Raw genomic sequence first — 22,595 nt, 5'->3', positions numbered from 1 at the left:
ACTCCCATTGTAACTCTACTTAGTCCCTGGTATTCTACAATGTACAATTTGAATATTTCATATCTGTATGGTATAAACAGTCACACGATGTTTAGTTCGGAAATAAAAAAAAAATGTAGTGGGGACACTGGTCAGTCATTGTGTATTCCCAATTAACAAACTACCCTTTTAAATCCTACTCGTTACGGTTCGTCAGACATGACAACATATCCGAACTAGTCTTGTATGTATGGATGTACTTGTTTATTGTAATTAAGGTCTGCTTCGCAATGAAAACCTGTTATCATTGACAATTAATTGTTATTCCACTTAGTCATCGATTTTTTATGTGATACATTTCTATGATCACGGACATTTATATATATATCAGGGTTGTCTTGTCAGGGTTTATTTATCATTATTCCAAAAGCAAAGTACTGTTATCACGATTTTAAGCCTACTTCTTACCCCTCTGGATCCGCCACTAGCTAAATAATTTTGGTGATGCCTATAACAGCGGTACTCATCTATCATTGTAACATTATTGGAAGTTAAAATACAAGTAGATATAATGTTAACATTTTGAATACTTTACATATATACATGTTAAGGAATTCATCATATGATGTTTATTAACTTTAGTGGTGGATGACTGAGAGCGAACATCCCCCTCTCCCTCGCACAATTCAATTTCTAGAATTGACAAGTGGCCCATTTTTACCCTTGAACGTAAAGCACTGGTCAGTCATTGTGTAATTCCAATTAACGAACTTCACCATTGAGTCCTGACCGTTACGCTTCGTCAGACACTAACCCACTAATACTACCTAGATACTGATTTTGTACGTGATAAATTCCTATGATCTTTACTAGTATGTTTCATTGTTTATTTGGAGTTTCTATTTGTTTGGGTTTTCTATTTTCTTCTTCTTCAAAAGTAAAGTATTCATATTGCAATTTAACCCCCTGGATCCGCCACTTTTTTAAGTAAATGTATAAATATAATTGTGTTGATCTATAATAATTAGGTAAATGAAGTCAATGGATATCTGCGGTAATATTCAGCGTTATTCACTTAGCTTCCTAACTATATTGAAAGTTGAAATAGACAACGTTAACATTTTGAATAATTTAAATATTTAGAATAGATAATCGTGTTTATTTTTTAATATTTTGAAATTTAAAAAAAAAAACTTTAACGGCGGAGGAGCAGAAGCCACCCCTCCTCCTGCAGGATTTATTGTCCAAAATTGACAAAAGGCTCGTTTTGACCAGATAGAAATGGCACTTGAACGGAAAATACTGATCAATCACTCTACTTAGTCCCTGATATTCTATACAATGTACACTTTCAATACTATATGTACAGGAAATAATCACACGGATATAAAAAAAAAATATAGTGGCCCAACTGGTCAGTCATTGTGTATTCTCAATTAACAAACTATCCTTTTAAATCCTAGTCGTTACGCTTCGTCAGACACGACAACATAACAGATTGACCCTAACCGAACAAGTCTTGTAATTAAGGTCTTCTGCTCCCAAATGGAAACCTGAATAAGATATCATTAAGGTCTTCCGTTTCCAACGGAAGATTCCGTTGTTCTTGACACTACTTAAATAATAATAATAAAATAAAAAAAAATAGTGGTCCCACTAGTCAGTCATTTTGTATTCCCAATTAACAAACTACCCTATTAAATTCTACACGTTACGCTTCGTCAGATACGAGATCATAAGTCATTGACCCTAACCTATCTAGTCTAGTATATATGGGTTTTTTGATTACTGTAATTCAGGTCCTCCGCTTCCAACTGAAGACCTCATTGTTATCTCTGTTATCATTATGGTCTTCCGCTTCCAAAGAAAGATTTCGTTGTTATTTTTGACACTACCTAGAGACATAATCTCGAACATTTATGTATTGATGATTTGTTGTTTGTTGTAATTTTTGGTGGAAGCTTTACTGGAGTTGAAATAGTTACGGTTGATATTGGAAATAGATTTTACAATGAAGAACTAATACTGTCTTCATTACTAGGAAAACTTTAGTAGCGGACTGATCAAAGCACCCACCCTTTCCCCAACCCCTCGACCAGCCATCACGTATAGTTCATTTTCCAAAATATATAGATGCAACACTTGATCGTAAAATAGTGATCAATCAATGCATATTCCTAATCAACAAAATACCTTTAAAAGTGCGACATTTAACTCTGGACACGATAAAAGTGCGGAGTTTTTTGTCTATGACAACCACATATTTTCTTCAATAAAAACACTGAAATTTCACTCTGTCATTAAATGTACGTATACGACGCGATCTAATCAAGCCGGCATAGAGGCGCCCCATGCGAAAATTACCCTTATCAAATGTTACATACTTCGGATTTTTATTGAGCTTAATCCTAAATATTGCACATCTAGATAATTTTCCAAAAATATATGAAACTTTTTACTTGTATCAAAATTCTTTCTGTTTTATATCTTCTAAATTTTACCATAGAGTTAACTAACAGTCTCACTTGCGGAATTAAGGGGTGTGGAGATCGCACCCCCCCCCCACCCCACCCCCCCCCCCCACCCCCATCATTTCAAAGATAAGAATTTAATGTGCTTGAAATTGCTCTGCTTCAATATTTTCTCCCGTAAGGGAGGGGGACAACCCCTCCCGAACCACCCTAACCGTGATTTGGTTAGTCCTCAATTGCAAAGCCCCTGTAGTCCAATATCCAGTATCCAGTTAATGTAGGGCTTTTACATGTAATATGTATATCAGATATGTTTTATCCCGTGGGGATCCGGTGTTGTATCATAGACCCCCCCCCCCCGGAAAAACGGGCCCGGAATTGCGCCCCAGCATATAATTTCCCCCTATGTACAAAGTCAGTAAAGAGTCTCCCCTTTGGCGGAAAAATCACCCTGGTATATATAGAACCCCCCCCCCCTGTTTCCGGATTTCATTTGTTATAATAGTTTAAGGAAATAGATATGCGCTCATTAATATTACGATATTCATAAAACAAACGAATATTTTTTGTTGTTGACATGATGAAGTTGGATTTACACGCTGAAAACTTTGAAATGCATATTGTAAATACAATATGCTTACCAAAAGACTTTAACGATGGTCAATATAAGTAGGATTTTTCGTAAAAAATCGACTATAAGATGTATAATTAAATATTTGAAAAGTAAAATAGATGAACTGTATAAATAAAAGTTATTAAATTTTCTCGTTTATTTAAATTAAAAAAATCATTTAAGTTCTTCCCAACTTTACTAATTCAAATGTTAGATACTAGTAAATAACGATAAAGACTTTTAAGATGTCTGAATGAATTTTGATATACCATTACACGATTTGAGCAATTTCCTTTTTATAAAAAATCATAAGATGATGATTGTTCACGATACACACACACAAAAATAATCAGAAGAATTACTGGGTCTAAATAAGCAAGATAATTCTAGTAATAGAAATGGAAACAGATACATAGCTAAAATGTAAGAATGGGGGTGTACTGTCATTTAGGGGGAATTTCTATATTGGGACGGTTTTTCCAAGGGGGGTTGGGTTGGACCCGGGTTAATTCTTCGTAAGGGGAAATTCTATTCCAGGCCCATCTTTCCGGGGGGAATGTCTATCCCGGGCCCGTTTTTCCGGAGGGAAAGTCTATGCGGGGGAGAATCTTATGCTTTACAACACCGGGTAGAATATGTCCTCAGTACTCCTTGTCTGTCGTAAGAGACGACCCAATGGGACAGTCCTTCGGATGAGAACGCAAAAACCGAGGCCCACTGTCTCAACTTCTGTGGCACGATAAATTCCCTCCATGCTCAAAGGCCGTAAGCACCGAGCATAGGCCTATGTTTTCAGCCCTTCACCGGTAATGGTGACGTCTTCATATGAGTGAAAAATTCTCGAGAGGAAACTTAAACAATATCCTATCAATCAAATCTGAGTCTGTTTTCATATCCATGTAACGTGTGTCTCTAGTACTTAATACATTCTAAGGAACTAAAGATCATGCACCCAATGTTGGGAACGAACTAAGTAAACTTAATTTGTACACTTTTAATGCGATATAGTTTTATACTTTTTTTTCATTAATGTATATTAAATATGCGCATGCCAAATATACAGCTTTTAAGAATAAAGATATGCAATCAAAATACTTTAGAGAGTACTGGTGCTAGTTTTTGCAATAAAAAGAAGAGAGAAAAAAGCGGGAGCTTTCATAGGCATTGTCCCCTGGAACCACCCAGGACTTTGTCCTGGACTTACTGAGGTCTAAAGGCGGTCTTTAGACCCACCCACCCAGCAATTTCTCCGGGCCCCAAACTGAAATATTGCACCCGCCTCTGAATACAATACATAATTCATGGTTATCTTGCTTTAAAATCAACAAATGTAAATTCATGTAATACTACACAATTGTCTATTACTTGAATGTGGCCATTTGCATGGATCTTGAGAGATAATTCAATTATCCCCTAGATTATAACGCGAGAGTCTGAAGGATAGAGCCAGTCAGACAGCAGAAAGGCATGCGCATGTGCACGTGTGTAGATTCTTCTTTTCCAATATAATTTCATACTAGAGCATTACACACCCGTTTTTATTTGTCAAACTGCGTTTTGGAAATCTTCAATTCAAAATACCCAGTCTAAGCTTCGATGATTCTGGCTGTATGAACTTCGTAATATTAGGGGTGGGTCCAGGAAATGCGGTTACAGGGAGGGGGCGCCACTTTATGAGGCAGGGGGTCTGGGGGCCGCCTTGAGGCCCACAGTGGATCCAGAGCAAAGCGCTGGTGGAGTTCAGGGGGGCGAAGCCCCTGGAAGCTCCGGGATTTTACAGGGCTTGAAATATGTCTTCTATTTAGTCATTTGTGAAATTAATAAAATGACTCAAATTTTATGGGGTTTAGAACAAAATTAAGTTCTCCCAATAAAGTAATGCAAGAAATCAAAAGATTTTGTCATTTATTTCTCCTGGAGTGGAAGAAATTATTGCTTCTTTTATCGTTTAGTACATTTTTCTAAACAAGATACCGCGATTTACCTTATATTTGAAAATTTTAGGGGGGGGGGGGGTTGCACTGAATATAGGTGTATGGAAATGTATAGATCTATGTACGTGCATTTTAATAACCAATTGGGACTTCACTTCAGAGTAACACAAACTGGGACTAAAGCATGCAATTCCTAACACTAAAAGCTGGTCTGAATCCCCCCCCCCCCCCCACTCGCTTATATACCCTACAAAATTTACCTGCAATATTACATAGTATTTACTAATGTCAATTATTATAAGTTCTTTTCATTAAAAACATGGAATTTACAAATGGATGAAAAATACAAATTTCACTACATAGACTTAGGTGTACAAGTGGTTTTCGTCAAGTTTCCGCACTCATTTTTCATCTTGATAGCTTTCTCCCTGCAAAAACTTGGTGTGTCCTGCTGAAACTTGATATATCTACGTTGTTTTCAAGTAGTTTCCGCAACGACAATTTGCTGAAAGCTGATCAAGTTTGCGCAAATTTCGGTTTGCAGAAACTGTTCTGTTTTAGTATGCACATTGCTATACTGATAGTCTACCGCAAAGTTTTGATAAGTTTCCGCAATATTTTAGTTCTGTATCAGTTTGTACAATATGGTGTATACCAATTTTCAGCTTTGTGGAAACTTACTGAGACTTTATCATCGCCATGTAATTATAATAGGATGTTTGTGTTGCAATCAATATATAGAATTTTTAAAAAGATAACTGAAAACACTCGGACTAAATGCAAAGACAGCCTGTTACATGTATATTATAATTTGCGGAATGTGTTTTTCCCCTTTCGTTGTTAGTCTCACCCCCTCCCTTTGGAGGGATGGTGGTGGTGGTGGTGTCCATTTGTACTCATGAAGTATCACCTATAAGGTGTCAGTATATTCTGGTAGATTATTGCAATATACATCAGTGGCGGATTTAGAGGGGGCGTAGGCGGAGAAATAAATGACAAAATCTTTTTAATTTTTTTAATTACTTTATTGGGAGAACTTAATATTTTCCCCCCAAAAAACCTTAAAATTTGGGTCATTTTATTAATTTCACCTTATTAAATTGATAGAAAATACATGTAGTACAAATGACTAAATAGGAGAAATATTTCAAGCCCCATAAAATTTGTAAAACCCAGGAGTTTGCGGGGGCTTCGCCCCCTGGGCCCGAACCAGGGCTTCGCCATGGACCCACTGCCTCATAAAGTGGCGCCCCGTAACCACAATTCCTGGATCCGCCCCTGTACATGTAGATATGAGGAGATACTGTCTGTATAAGTTGATAGCTCATCAAACGCACCTCCTGCGATGTGAAAGTGAAAATAGCTGCAATCCTCGCCGGCGGAATTATGGTAAGGTTCAATTTCAGCAACTATTTGCGATAATGTGCTCCACGAAGATTTCCTTAAAGATTACAATTATTCTAAATGAACCCTGTGCTTCCTAATCCCCGTAATGTAGTTCTTGTTCATCAGTGGCGGATCGAGAGGGTTGTAGTCACTCCACTTTACTTCCATAGTTTTAAACAAAACTGGTCATTTTACCAGTTTGCGATATTCACCCCTCTTTGGGGCCGGGGCGGAATAGGCACAAACTTGGGTCGCAATCCGCTCATCCTTTAAACAATTCCTGGATGCGCCCTTGCCCACAGGCACCTTAAATATGGATATTACTACCCCCCCCCTCAACTTTTTTTCATATTTTTTTTTATGGGAATAATTTCTCTGAAGTGTATGAATTCGTAGTCTATTTCATCCCTCTTCGATTCATGTAATCGTTTCACGTTTTTTTTTTTGTAAGCTTTAGAGATTGTCCTTCTACCGGTATAGAGATTGGCCTTCTACCGGTATAATAAAATTCATTTTATTATATACCAGTAGAAGGCCAATCTCTAAATACATGTATCCATACTTCCGGTGCCTGTGCCCTTGCCCGTGGAGAACAATACGTAAAGTGCACTTGTAAATATATTACCATTTTGTCTGTAATGATATTTCAGGGCCGTAAATTAACTTTCAATTTGGAGGAGGCAGGAAATTAGGCGGGGGTCTGGGGGCCGCCGAGGCCCCCCAGACGCTGAGCACATTTTGTGCACACTGAACACGTTTCGTGCAAAATCCTTGATTCTAGGGCCTTCTAAGATGTTACTTGACTAACTCATTCTAAAAGAAAGATTTGGAATGCTTTTTAAGGGAGGTATCATGTTCTTAGTTATTGGAAACAACATAAATTCTAATGAACTTTAAATTTTAATTTTTTTTGGCTCAAAAGTTGGAGGAGGCAGCTGCCTCCTCCGCCTCCATGTAATTTACGGCCCTGTATTTACGGGTGTATTCAATACCACCTCCTAATAAAAACACGGGGGTGGGGGGGTATCGTATAGACTCTCATTATTATCATTACAAACAAAATTACCGGTTCCTGTGATTAGACAAATATTGATTTATATTCACAAAATAAAAATTAAATCAAAATCGGAACCAGGAAAGCTTAATTGATTCCCAACTACATGGAAATGGACATAAGATTTTAATAGTGATATTGTTTAGCTACAGTTCATAATGCATAAGATATAATTGCAAAAGTCTATCTGTTAGTTGGATAATATCTTGTATACAATATAAGAATTTCATAAGCTAACATCAGGGACCTATATACTAACTAGTATATAGGTCCCTGTTAACATCAACACTGTTCCAAGTATCTGATTTAAATCATTACTTCTTTTTACTGGCTAACAATTTATATTTCTATTAATTTGTCTTGAAAATGAAAAATCCATCGTACCACTGGACTTGTTTATAAAATGAAATTGATCCAACTTCGCCCCAAAATCACAGATTAAACAGTGGCAGATCTAGACCTCACTGTGTGTGTGTGGAGGGGGGGCTTTTTTGGTCAAGCAAAGGAGATATGGTTTTGGTATTAAATGTTAATGAAAATTGAAACATCCATACTTCTTCATTATACTAGCCCGAATATTTAGAAATAATTGTCAAAGTGCACAAATGATCTTACAAAGATTTGGCCTAAAAGCAAAATATGCTTGACCTGGACCATTTAAATTGGCTTTAAAAGTGTTTCAGGTGTTTTCCCCCAAAAAGTCACTAAAATGATTTTAAAAGATTTGAGATGACCTTATAGAAATTAACAAATTTTGCACTAATCAAAATTTATAATCCATAGTTTTGAAATGTTTGAGTGGAGTATGAATGGTTGGTATGAGTGATTATATATCAATTGTACATCTTACCTTTAAAAGTATATATTATGATGCACTTAATTTCTATTTGTACAAATAAATTAAAAAAAAATTAAGCCAAAATAAAATAATTTAAAAAAATTATTATAATCCGAGGATTAATGTGCATTAAATTATACTTTGTTGTACAATATGAAAAAGGTACAAATTAAACAAATATTAGAAAGAGATTACATATCTTAATGGTAGTATAAGTTAACCACATTCACTAACTGCAAAATTGTAGCTCTCTGAGAAAATATTGGGACAGATCTGTACCAATTAATATTTTCTCAGAGAGCTACAGTTCTGCAGCTATTGCATTCACATGATTATGAATTTCACAATATTTCATATGAATTTAAACGTAAAAATTAAAATGTATCCTTTGTCTTTGTATTGGGTGATGTATATTGCAGCATAATTTTCAATGTTCATGCTGAGAATTGCTTTGCCATTATTTTCCAAATATCACCATATAAGCCTACAATATTACATATTATGTATCAAATGAATTATTTATAATATTGACTGAAATAGCATGATATGTTGATCATGATATGAAATGCTTATAAAAGTATTAGATGGCAAATTACAACCTCACAAAGTCATTCACCCAGTAATTGTAGATAAGGAAAAATGAGAAACAAAGTCAGGGGCTTGCTGAGCTGTAAAGAACATCCCATGTGTATTATACACAAAGGGATTAGTTGGGGTAAAATTCACCAGACAAAACCTGGGTACAGATATAAAAAAAAAAATGGACAAAATGACCATGCAAGGACAAAGTCAATATTAGAAGTTTATTAATGCATAATAACAAAATGTCACAGGACATAATACTGATTTTTATATAAATTCAGGGGGGAAATCTGTTCCTTTTGTAAAGTTTACAAAAATGCATGTGTAAAATATATGTTATATTTTTATGAGATTGTTTTTCAATCTTATACTATAGATTTTGATAATTATTATTAAATGCTTATTCCTTTTATCATATCTATTGCAAAATATGAATTAAAATAGGATTTTCTTTTACTGATATAGAATACTAATAGGCTTTGTAATCATTGGGTTTACAAATTGCTACACAAGATCTGACATTTTTCACATAGCTTCTGCGTGCATGCATGTCATTTGATTCCATATCAACATATCAATTAATAAGCAAGATTCAAAATGTGAAATTACTTTGAAAAAAAAAAAAACACAACAAAAAACTTGATGACTGATAATTTATAATATGCATGATAGTTCAAATTTTCTTATGAATATATATGTATATCAAATGATATGTCAGAACAATCAATTTGCTATTATTGTACGTACATGTATATGTTTTCATAATTTTGCTGTTGTGTGATAATGAAATATTGTCAAATTTAAAAAAAATGTGAAATTACAATTTATTGTCCTTAGGTTTGTAATCAAGAATGAAGGAGTAAATGATAACCTAGTGGTGGATCCAGAGGGGGTGCTGGTTCAGGAAATTTTGCTAAAATAAAGTAAAAATAACACATTTTGAGGGTGGACCCCCCTCCCTTGATAACCAAAATTAATGGTAAAATTCCCCTCTCTCAAAAATTCCTGGATCCATCCCTGTAAGCATTAGACAATCATTAATTTGTCATTCCATTATTCATAATTTCTTCATTGGACACATGGAGGCCAACTCTCACATGTGTGTATATAGACATAATTCCAATTATTTTGAAAATAAAGAGGTCAAAGTACCAATTGAATTCAATATAAAATATATAAAGAATATCTTATCATGGATATAAAGATTAAAACATTTCAATCATGTTAATTAATAGATTTTTAGGTCAATTGATTCTCTCATGTGACCTATTGCTAGTGGTCAGCTTCTGTTGTGACAGTAAACAAAACATCAAGCTTGAAAATATCATGATTCCTAGGGTAGAAATTCTGACTCCAGGAGGAACCAAACTTGATATATAGTGTTTATGTGTAAAACATTTAAATTTAGATAACATCTTCCTTAATGCTATTGATACTTTTAGGTAAAGAAGGAACAGGTAATTGTAAATTTCATGACCTCTATCAGTGATAATAATAATAAAATTTATATACATGCAGCCTTATATAAAACAGTTTATTACTCTGAGGTGCTTTACACAATCTGATTAAAATAAGATCTTTGATCCGCTCCGTTATTGTTATGTCGTTTCAATAAGATCTTTGATCCGCTCCGTTATTGTTATGGAGAGGATCAAAGATCTTATTTATAACAATAACGGAGCGGATCAAAGATCTTATTTTAATGAGATTGTGCTTTACAAGGGCAAGAAGAGGAATGCAACAATAAAATAGAATTAAATGACATTATGACAACTTATACATGTATCTGTAAATTAAATTATCAAAATAAAACACTAATGGCTAAAAGTTGGTTGGTTTTTTGGGTGGGTTTTTTTTGGTATTTGATAATTAAAAACACAATTTATATATACATGTTAGAATCTAAAGGTTTTGATACTAGCTTTAAAATAGATGGAACCAAAAATGGTCATAGTAATTACATGTCTTTATGATTTAAAAGAATCCTTCTTTAATTTTGTTGACACTAGAATATTATAAATGATGGATGCATTGTCAAGAAAAACAGAAAGATGTACAAAAATTGTGACACTTGCAACTCCAGGGTTCTGATTCAAGGTCAGATCCAAATAGTGTTAAAAGTGTATATCAAGTTTATAATTGTAAAATGTTTCATCAGTATAGACGCTTTTGGGGGAATGAATTACACCTTATACATGTATTATACTTCTACTGAATATTAGAATTTAGCATATAAATGCATGCCTAGAGCAAGAAAAGTTACTGTATTATATAGATTTCATTCATATTGAGGTTAGTAATACTTTTAACTAAATAACTCAGGTATTTAGTTAAGGTCAGTGTCTTGTTGATATTTTTGATGTGTGTATGCATGTACGTGTATGTGTGCGTGTGTGTGTGAAATACAAAAAAATCCATAAAGATTTGTTTCAGAGTTTTGAGTAGTGATCAGTTTTAGCAATCATCAACAGCTAGGGTATGAATCTGTACACTCATCTTTGTTAATTTCTAAAAAGACTTAAATTGCATTTCAAAAGTAGTCAAGTGTTATGTGAAGGAGATTTGAGGAACATATGTTCCTGCTAAATGTGTGTGATCATACATTTGGAGTGTCAATGGATGGAAAATCATCTGAAGATCGAAGTTTTGAAGAAATTGAAATACTTTATTGAATATTAATCAATCTTATTTTCATTCTAAAATCATGTACTCAAAGGAATTTTCTTTCAATTACATATGTAAGTGCATTAAATTGAATTATTTTTCTATTTCTTACTTACATTTAAAACAGTTATGTTTGTCATTTTGTTTCTCAAAGTAGAAAATATTTTCATGTAGATTTTTCTTCCAAGATTATTATTCCTTAGATTTCAATTTAGAACATTCAAGTAAAAGAAAATAAGACTCTAAAAAAGGAGGTCTCCATGTGAATTGAGAGAAAGAAACGGAAATTATAAATTCTGTGGTGACATTAAATTTCATTTCATAATTTTGCCAGCTATAATAAGGTATGATATGAGATTCAGGGTGGTACATTTATGTGCATACATGTACCTTGTATCTCCAATTGAAAATTGATTGCTTTAAATCAATTTCAACATTATGAATATCCTACAAAAGTAAAACATAATGATTTTAAAGTTTAAAAAATACATTGTTTCACTCCTGAAACCTTGACCTCACATGGATATATATTGGTATTTAGTGTTGGTAGGTTTTGGTTCTTTTTGGGTGGATTTTGGATAATGTAGTGAATTTCAGTTAGTTGTAGCACAGTAACATGGAGTGAGCTTGCTTGCTTCCTGATATCTAGTCAATCACTTTTTAAGACATACATATTTTTCAAACTTGCATTGCACATATTTGTTTACATTTTTGGTAGGAGTGTTTTATATGCTCACTATATATGTCATCTTCATATATAGATGTGTAATTGTTTGCAAAAAGAGGAGACATCTAAATTCCTAATAAAAATGATAATTACATTTAAATCATAATTGTGCACTTCATGTACTTTTTACATGCAAAATCATTTCATATAATTATATGGTTTTTGTATTTTCTGTCCATATCTGTAAGTCTGTCTGTCACAAAGTCTTAAATTGTGCATTAAAATGCTTCTCCTCCTGTATGGATTATCTGATAAACTTGAAACTTTGTACAATGCTTCATTGCCATTTGCAGATGTGCACATTGTTGGGAGAGGATTTATTGTTATCCTAAAAGTTATAGTGGTTCGATCCAAGAGGGATGCGGGTGTAAAATAGCTTGTGACCATTTCTCCTAGTTGCAAACATATTGCAGAGTCTTGAATTTTTTTTTTTTTTTTTTTTATACAATACTTCATTATCATTTAATGATGTCTAGATTTCTCTGACCCAGGAATCTAATATTTTCCTAAATTCTACAGTGGATCAAAAACAAGTATTTTAAGTGTTGTTTTTTTTTTTACCCTTTATTGAATAATCTTTGTAAAATTGCATGTGCAAAAGTAAAGATGCTTTGAAAATTCAATTACAAAATTAAACATTTCACTGGTTTGTTAAGGTACTCACTACACTAAAGCTTTATGACACTATGTTACAAGATGGCGATTTAAATGTTTTGGGAAAGTATTTGTATTGATCGATTTATTCGTCTATAACACCATAGCTAAGTGGTTAATTAATAAAGCATTGGGCAAGAGAGAGAGAGAGAGAGAGAGAGAGAGAGAGAGAGAGAGAGAGAGAGCATTGGGCTGGTGAACTACAGATCTTGAGCTCAAATCCACCAGTCTTTTGTTCATGTGTTGAAATAATATTTTTGAAAATCATGTTTTTATCCAAATTTGCATTTTTTGCTGTTTTTGGCATACACACTTATTGTATATCATCAGATCTTTTTTAAAATATTAAATCTATTTGTACTGATTTGAGAAACTATTTCCCGGTGTAGTGAGCCACCTTAAATGTAAACATAAAAAGACTCCAGTCTTTGTTTACATAACACAGAATGAAGGTTAAAATATTGCTTTTATTCCTGCATCCAGAAGGTTAAAATTTTGGCTGTGAACACAGATTCAGTTATACTTTTCATGTTTAACATTTAAAAAAATGAAAACAAAATTAAAAACAAAACAAAACAAAAAAAACGTAAACGTCCTGTTTGAGAATTTTTCACTTGTATGGAGACGTCACCATTGCCAGTGAAGGGCTGCAACATTTAGGTCTATGCTCGGTGCTTATGCCCCTTTGAGCAGGGGTGGATTAATATTGTGTCACACATTTAGGTAATGTCATATAACTGTAAACAATGTCTCTAGAGGATTTGGGTGTTGCTCAACCGGAAATGTAATAAATGAATGCATAAGATTGGATCATACTTCTTTTTGGACTAGAACATCCAGGACTGAACTTTCTTAGGGTCGAGATGTCTGTTAACCGTTTATTCGTATTTACCTGTCAAAGTCTTTTTGACGCTTCAGGTATAGGAGAAAGTACTTTGACTTCAGAATGAATGTGATTGTCAGAGGGAGAATGATGGACCGAAGCATGCATTTTGTAAAATGATTCTTGTGTTGTTAAATCTTCGAGAATCTTGTTGGAGATGTCTGATTCGGTTCACGAAACAACTTAGCATCATCTAGCAGTAGCAGATTTCACCGTAAGCACTTAATTAACACTAATTTTAATATATTGTAAACAAATTGTAACTGTAAGCTAGGCTATTCCAAAATTCCACAACATATCAGAGGAACCGGTAATTTAGCCTGTACATAATGATAAGAGTAGGGGTATATACCACACACCCCTAATAAAAGCACTGGGATTACTGAATCAGAATGACAATTGGGGTGGGGACGATAAAAGCAGAATTTTCGAATTATTTTGAAGCGAAGTTTTGAGTAAGAAATGGTGCCATTCCTTTTGGGTTATTTTTTTCATTGGGGATGGTACCATAGGGCCTACTATTATTATTACAGACAAAAATACCGGTTCCTGTGAATATTCACACCTGACGACCTGTAAAGGGTTGTAAATAGAGAATGTGAACAGCTGCATGTAAATAAGTTAGTGTTCTAACTGCATAATTTAATACCGTTCAATTTTATTCTAATATTTTTGTGATAGGGTTATATGTATACAATTGAAATTGCATGGGAAAGAGTTTAGTAATGCAGAGCTCTAATATAATTTAATTTCTCATGTTGTTTAGACATTTATCCATTAACACATGTATAGGTCTACATAATTTAGGAATGTAATTACTAGATATAAAGTTAATGTCATTCCTTAGCTTGCAAGTACATTCTTAAGAATCATGACAAACAACACTCTTTAAGATACAATTTTCTGCTTTATTACTATATTCATGGGATAAAAGTCCCCATCCTGTGTTTTATTTGGGATATTTATTCCCATTCATGCTCAAATAGGATATTCACTGCCATTTCATGTTCATTATGGGACATTTCCTCCTATGGGACATTGTATCCCATTTTGAATTTAAATATGGGAGTTAAAATCCTATGGGAGAAATTATATTTTTTCTCCCATGGGATTTTTGGTAGGAGTGAAAATCCCCCAAGTGGGATTAAAAATCCCTCCAAAATCCCATGGGATTTTTTTATTTCAGGTGAAATATCTTAAAAACTACAATAGTTACAAGTGTAAATGTTGGTGCATGTCTTGTGGACATAAAATCCCATCTTTTTTTGTAAAGGGTTTATTTGTATCCTTAATAAAAGGGTTGGCGAAACTCCGGACTTTTGTCGTGTCCAGAGTTAAATGTCGCACTGTTAATATAGTTTCAATGTAGTATTAATAGTGCTAAAGAAGATGGTATTTAAGTGTTCTACATATAAACGTCATATAGTAAGTTTGTCCCCGCCCTGGAGTCAGAACCCATACCCTGGAGATCATGAATATTACAAATTTGGTGGAGGCCTTCCTGCTCTAGATCACTATGCATTTAGTTTGTCTTACACGTGTGTTGTTCTTGAGAAGATTTTTGAAAATATGTCAATATTGGGTAGATTTTGCCCCCTGCCATTAAGGACCCAGGAGTGCAAGAATCCCGAAATTTACAATTAATGCCGCCCTTGTTCCAAAGATGCTTCATATCAAATTTGAAAAGAATTGGAATGATAGTTATCAAGAAGTTAAAAATGTGTTTTGGTCACACATTTAATAACTGACCATTTTGGCCCTACCATGATACCAAAACCCCTACCCCGGGGATCATCAAATTTACAATTCTGGTAGAAGCCTTCATGCATTACATTACCATGCATTTAGTTTTTCTTACACATGTGCGGTTGTAAAGAAGAGAATTTTTGAAAATTGGTCAATTTTGGGCAGTTTTTGTCCCACCCCTTAGGCTCTAAAGTCCTGGAATTTACAAGTTATGTCGCACTTGTCCCTAAGATGCTTCATACCAAATTTGAAAAGAATTGGACTGGTAGTTATCAAGAAGTTAAAAATCATCAATTTTAAACGCACGACGACGGACGACCTCCAATTCCAATAGGTCACCTCAGTTTACTCAGGTGACTTAAAAATTGGTATGAAAGGCGGGTGTAACCGGTAGACAGGGGGTGTGTACCCCGCCTAGGCACCTGATCCCACCTCTGGTGTGTCGAGTTGTCTGTGTTTGCCCAACTCTCTATTTTGTATTGCTTATAGGAGTTATGAGATTGATCACTGTTCGTTATCTTCACCTTTCATCAGATGAATCTGTCTTTTATCTTAAAAATGTGAATGATGCACTGGAACGTGAAAAATTCCATGACTATTATTACCAAATCCAAGGACAACTGTTCTGTTTAGGGAGAAAGGAATGTATTTCTCGTGGTTTATACTTTAAAATATATGAATGGTTCGCAAAGACATTGCTTAGTCTCGGGATCATCCGAAGGGTCTCGGGATTATTCGCGGACCAATCACACGACACGTTATAAATTCGTACTCTGTGACCTCCTTTTTGGCTGCCAGTGGAAGAGATGATCGAAGCGCTGTCTGATCAATGCACGCAAGATTGTGTCAAATAAAAGAGATGAGATGGGTTTTGAGTTAATGAGATTTCTAGTACATGTATGACATCTCCTCGACCTGGGGCTCGCAAAAATTCCTTAGGTAACGCTGTAATTACTTGGAAAATGTGCTCCGAAACGGGGACCCCCTGTTTGTTTACAAATGTTTGTTTCTTACCTTGTGTATTTTATTATACCGGTAGAAGGCCAATCTTTAAAGCTTACAAAAAGCGTGAAACGATTACATGAATCGAAATAGGGATGAGATAGACTGGGAATTCATAAATTTCAGAGAAATCATTGCCATAAAAAATATGAAAAAGAGGGGGGGGGGGGGTAGTAATATCCATACTTCAGGTGCTTGTGGTTTAATACCATTGAAAACTATAAATAGTCAAAATATTACTTACCGTGTGAAGATACCATGCAGAAGTCGTCTTCGGTAAAATGGTTGTGACACACAACACTGTGGGGCCCACGACACCAGAGTTTATCGCAAAATTCATTACAATTTCCTTTGATTACGAAAATTCAAAGTTTTCTAAGCTTTTATCATTTGAAATTGAAAACACCACAGGTTAAGCAACCACGAACAAAGTAGCACGTTGGCATGACCGTTAAAATTATCAATTTTACTTTCCTTGGTTACTACCGAAAGTGTGTATTGAACCTAAATGTCCGTCGCGCCATCTATGTTTTAAGAAAGGAGAAGGACCGACAAATATCCACCATTGACAAAATATCATATAAATAAACGAAAAGCCTCTATATGATTGAAAAATTCCCGAGCGGGAATATATATATAAACCCGAACTATGTCGCATTTACTGTGATGTGAACAATTATATTTATATCATGTACATATATTTTCAGATGCCTGTTTTTGTTCTTGATCTTTATTTTCATTAATAAACATTTTACAGAATGCTAATTTACTTGCAAAGTTATCTGTATCAACGTCAAGTACGGCTGCAACACCTTACAATTCATGAAATGTTTCACAAATTAAATGTTGCATTTTAGACATAGCATAGAAAATTATAAAAATGTAATGCAAGCTTGACTTAACACTGTTTGATGACATTTGTGTAATGTTGGACTGCCACAAGTTTATCCCTCCAGCTTCCGGTGTAAAGGTTGGTTGATTTATGTTGTTTAACGCCCAAGTATAGAATGTTTCACTCATACGGAGACGGCTCCGGTGTAAAGGAAGTAACTGCACAAATGTAGACAATTACGACAAAAATTAGGCATTTATTGCAAAACATCTCTGCATAAATTGTACCATACATTGTCAAAGGTTTGACCGACAATTTACAGATGTAATTTGCATACAATATTTATTCTGTCTATCGTAAAGTAACATACACTGATTATATTTCAGTAACAAAACAAAATCCAGAAGTTCTCTCAGCTTTCTTGACAACGGATTCCTCATCTATTTTGAACTCAGAATCTACCCTTAGTACAACAAATATAAATTTTGTCACTCAGTCAAAACAAGGCCACACAAAAAATGCCTCAAACGCCAGTTCTTTATTGGTGATGATCATCATTTCAGTAATTAGTATCCTCCTAGTCGAGTTTCTCGTTGCCGTTATAGTCTTTCAACTTAAAGGAGGAATGAAATCACAATTGAGAAACCGTCGAAGCTCCCATGTTACATTCCAGCTACAGTTACATACCTATTGTGAAATAGCAGACTGGGTTAGCCTTTTTTTATACAAATATAACGTCTACAGTTAACCAAGGCGGCAATATGTCTGAAGTGTTTGATATTCAGAGAGGGTGTCGACAAAGAAACCCTTTATCACCTTATATATTTCTAATATGTGCAGATATTCTAGCAATACAAATAAGAAAAAATAAAAATATTAAAGGCATAATAATTGGAAATATTGAAAAAAAATTCTCAACTGGCTGACGACACTTCAATACGCTGGTTTCGAGATATTCTCCCTTGACGACACTCTTCAAGGTAGGAGGTTAAATTTGTCCCATAATAAACCGGAAGGTGGGACAGATTTAATTTCATCCAATAGTTTGGGTTTTGACTCTTTCCGAGGAACATCCCACATACATTTCCTGTCAGTACATGTTTCAGAATTCCTATCAAGATGCCTCTCTGACCACAAAGTCAAACTGAACAATAAGGCCACAACATGTTCACATCCACCATCATCTCTGTATAAAAAGATATACTTTATTTAAAATATAATCTTGATTAAATTTTTATGCTGCAAATATTCTCTTACATGATCTATAGCTATGAATATTTTTTATATCCTTAAGAGTATATATTTATTAATATGTTTACTACAAGTTTTCTTACAATAAAGGCCGGGTGATCAGATTCACAATTACACACAAATTTTTGTTTTTCACTGTTAATGATCAAAATGTAATGCCCAATATGTTTAAAAAGTTATGGCAACTTTATTATTATAGAGAGGTTATCATTTGTTGTGTATGTACAAAGATCAAGGTACATGTATGTTATTGTTTAAGAAGTGTTGAAATGTATCTGGTTAATTATCTAATTTTGATATATTCCATCACATTTCAAGTATACTTTAGGTGATATGTGCCATTTAAAATAAAATTTTGTTTTCAAGAATTATTAGGATGGTTTGAATTACAAAATTAACAGTTCATTAGTTTGTAAAAGCTGAGAAGCAAAACTCAATTCTGGTTTATATAACATATAGTTAAGGCTGAAATATTGCTCTTGTCCTTGCATTAAGAAGGTCGAAGTTTTGGTTGTCAACTTTTACTGTTTATTGTTTACTGGTTTTTGTTAGTGTTCATCGTATTTAAATTATGTAATTATAATTGGAAATAGGGTAATTTCAGCTGCTATGGATTATCCTTAAATTCTCTTAAATGATATCATTATAAGTCATGTTCAGTTGTCCAACTCTATTTAGTATTGCTTAAAGTGGTTATGAGATTGATCATTGGTCGTTATATTCACCTTTGATGTCATGTTATCTTGAACTTTTCCAGGTTATTTATTTTTGCGTTGTTATAATTGCATAGTGCAATGATTATGTCAGGTTTCAATTTGTGATTTTAGATTTATAATCATGACAGTTTGTGATATTTTACACCTGAATAAATTGAAACTTGAAATGAGTTATATTTTATTGTTTTAACATCAAAAAATGAAGCAGAAAAATTGTTTTAAAAATGTGAACCTTTAATTGAACAATTAGAATCCTCGAGTACTTACATCTATATCATGTATTCTTATCAGCATGATCAGCCAATATCTATGTTTAATGAATGTATTAATTATAAACAGAATATCATCCTTGACATTGAGCAGTTTTACTTTCTCTGATGACATTATTTCATATAAATGTAAAAAAAAAAAAAAAAAAAAAAAAAAAAAAAAACCCACCTAATTGAAATTGTGTAGTGTGAAACTTAATCGTTATAATTAATTTTGATATTGAACATTACTTACCCAGTGCAATCACAGTCAGCAGAGGTACAACTCCCATCGGTGCAATTAAACAAGCACCATGTCCTATATGGATCAGCTGACTGTGAAGTCTCTCTAACACACAGCGATTTTACATATAGATGGTTGTGAGTTAACTTATGGCAATGAACAGAGTGGATGTGATTAGATTTAAACATTTTGTAACCTCGTTTAGACTTGTAATGTTGAAGACGGACAGGAGACCACTCGGCATTGGCTTTAGAGAGCAAATAAACAAATACATCAGCTTTGGTAAAAAGTGGAATCTGTTTTAAATCCTCAGACCATTTATTCAGTTCCGGAGATGACACAGTTGGGAATTCAATGATTTTTCCATCAATAATCACACGGCTTCTCTGACGAAGAAAGTCTCTGGTGTCATCGGGCGTTTTCAACACGGGTAATTTTAAATCCACGGCTTTTTTTTTTTAGCTAATTCCCGAAGCTGATGGACACTGTAGTCACTAACAGTCATTCCCCGTTCAATAAGAAATTGTTTGAGTTGCGGTCTATGTTTAAAGACATGTCTATTTTTAGCGTGTCGCTATTGTTTTCATTGGTGATGTGTCCCACTTTCGCTTCAACTCGCGTGCTATACGCGCCTCCTAAACAGGAGAGCTCCTATCTCGAAACCGGCGTATTATTCTCGATGAAAGTGAACATAGTATGTTGGAAACTCTAAGGACCTAACAAAGATTTTCGGAAATGTCTGGCTTATATATCAATTATTCTAAAACTCACACCGTATGGATTGGCTAAATAAAATACAGTAATGACGTTTTTATTACCCAACAGTAATCTCAAATGGGGAACTAGTAAATTCCCCCTGTTAGGAATTATTTTTTATGTTGAATTGCACAAAATACCTGAACTAAATTATAATCCAAAATTAGTAAAAATCAAATCCATTCTAAATCAATGGGGAAAAAGACATTTAACCCCCATTGCTAAGATTACAGTCATTAAAACATTAGTTCTACCCCTATTGAATCATATTTTTATGTCCATCCCCAACCCATCTGTGTTTTATTGTAAAGAATTAGAAAAAATGTTCTTTTCCTTTGTATGGAATGGTTCAACTCAAAGAGTAAAAAAAGATGGCCTTGTTAAGAAATATTAAGATGGGGGTCTAAAGATGATTAATCTAAAATCTTTCATAGCATCAATGAAATTATTCTGGATACGACAAATTATTTCTACAAACAGGGGAATGAATAACTTAATACCTGGCTTTGAACTAACTACGTTCATTTCTTGTGGGATTGAATATGTCAAATTATTCTTGAAATCTTTGGATAGATGTATTCAAATCCTGGATTGAACTACAAATTGCTGGTACAGAATCAAATACTATTGCAGATACATCTCTATTTTATAATCATATGATTCATATTGGTGGGAAAACTTTTTTTAAATAAACAACTCTTTAACAGTAACATAAGACACATAAGTATTCTAAATTGGAACCATTGAAGTTTACTATTTTTTGTCATTATGAAAGGTATTTTGTGGATTATTTTCCACTCAGTATTATCTATTTCTAAGAGTTCACTCCATCTTGTTTTGCCTGTTGTCACAGAGGATTTTTTGTTGAGAAGTTCATAAAAGCATTTGGACTTTCTACATTTCGGTACATTGTATATGTTTGACATAATGAATGGAGTTTTTGGAAGACTTTTTAATCCATGTCTTTATTGCATGAACGTTGCTTGCATATTCTAAGAAATTGATTTTCACATTCGGATAAGTATCACAAAAAGTTTCATAGCTTTAAAAAACCACCATCTTCTTCAATAATATCATTTAATAAAATTTTAGTAACAAACTCATTTTCAAAAAAGTGAACTAAAAAATATGTAGCTTTTGTCACAATGAGGAGGAAACAATAGACATATAATATGGGAATGTTATTGTGTTCAATCATTTCTAGCTGATTTTGAAGTTTACTTAGAACAGAGAGCAAGTTGTCAACTAGTCTTTACAAAAAAGTCTTTTATAGTAGGTATCCTTGAGAAAAACAAGGGTATACAAAATATTCTCATCCTTTGGTGAAATATATTTATACAGCAAGGTGTACAGAGAAATAATTGAGTGTGCGTTTTGCAATATCATTTTTAAAGTTATTCTATGAAACACAAAAATTAATTTCTTATAAAAATGGTGATACTGAAAATGTTGATGCCCTTTGGAACAGATGGAACCAAATATTTTCAAAGCTCTCTCTCTCCTTCTTTCTTTCTTTCTCTCTTTCTCTAAAAGAAATAAACACTTCTGTGATTCTATATTACATGTATATATTATGAAGATATACCATGAACTATTTACAGAATGTTGAAAAATAATAAAAAATAAAAATAGAATAAAAAGAAATAGCAGACTACGAGATGGTTGGAGATGGAAGTAACACTACAGAAACTGAATCGGAAATTCAATTAATCAAATAAAAAATATTGACTTCCTCATAATGAGATGCATTGGGAGGGAATTACAAATAAGGAAAGGCAAATAACTTCAAAAATTGCACAAAAGACTACTGGTAAACCTCGGCACAAGTCAGTGAGTATATTGACATGGATTAAAGAACACAGAAGGAGGATTACGTCTCCATGGATGCCTAGAGTCTTGTCAACGCCAGCGCTGTATCTAGCAAAACATGTAGCTGAATATCGCAAAATATTTAATGGCAATAAAGTCAAATGCATGATGTAATTTTTTCAACCCTAACACGAACTCTTTTATTG

This window comes from Ostrea edulis, chromosome 2 (genome assembly GCF_947568905.1).
Source record: "Ostrea edulis chromosome 2, xbOstEdul1.1, whole genome shotgun sequence".
Taxonomy (NCBI): domain Eukaryota; kingdom Metazoa; phylum Mollusca; class Bivalvia; order Ostreida; family Ostreidae; genus Ostrea; species Ostrea edulis.
Note: the sequence above shows the minus strand (reverse complement) of the source record.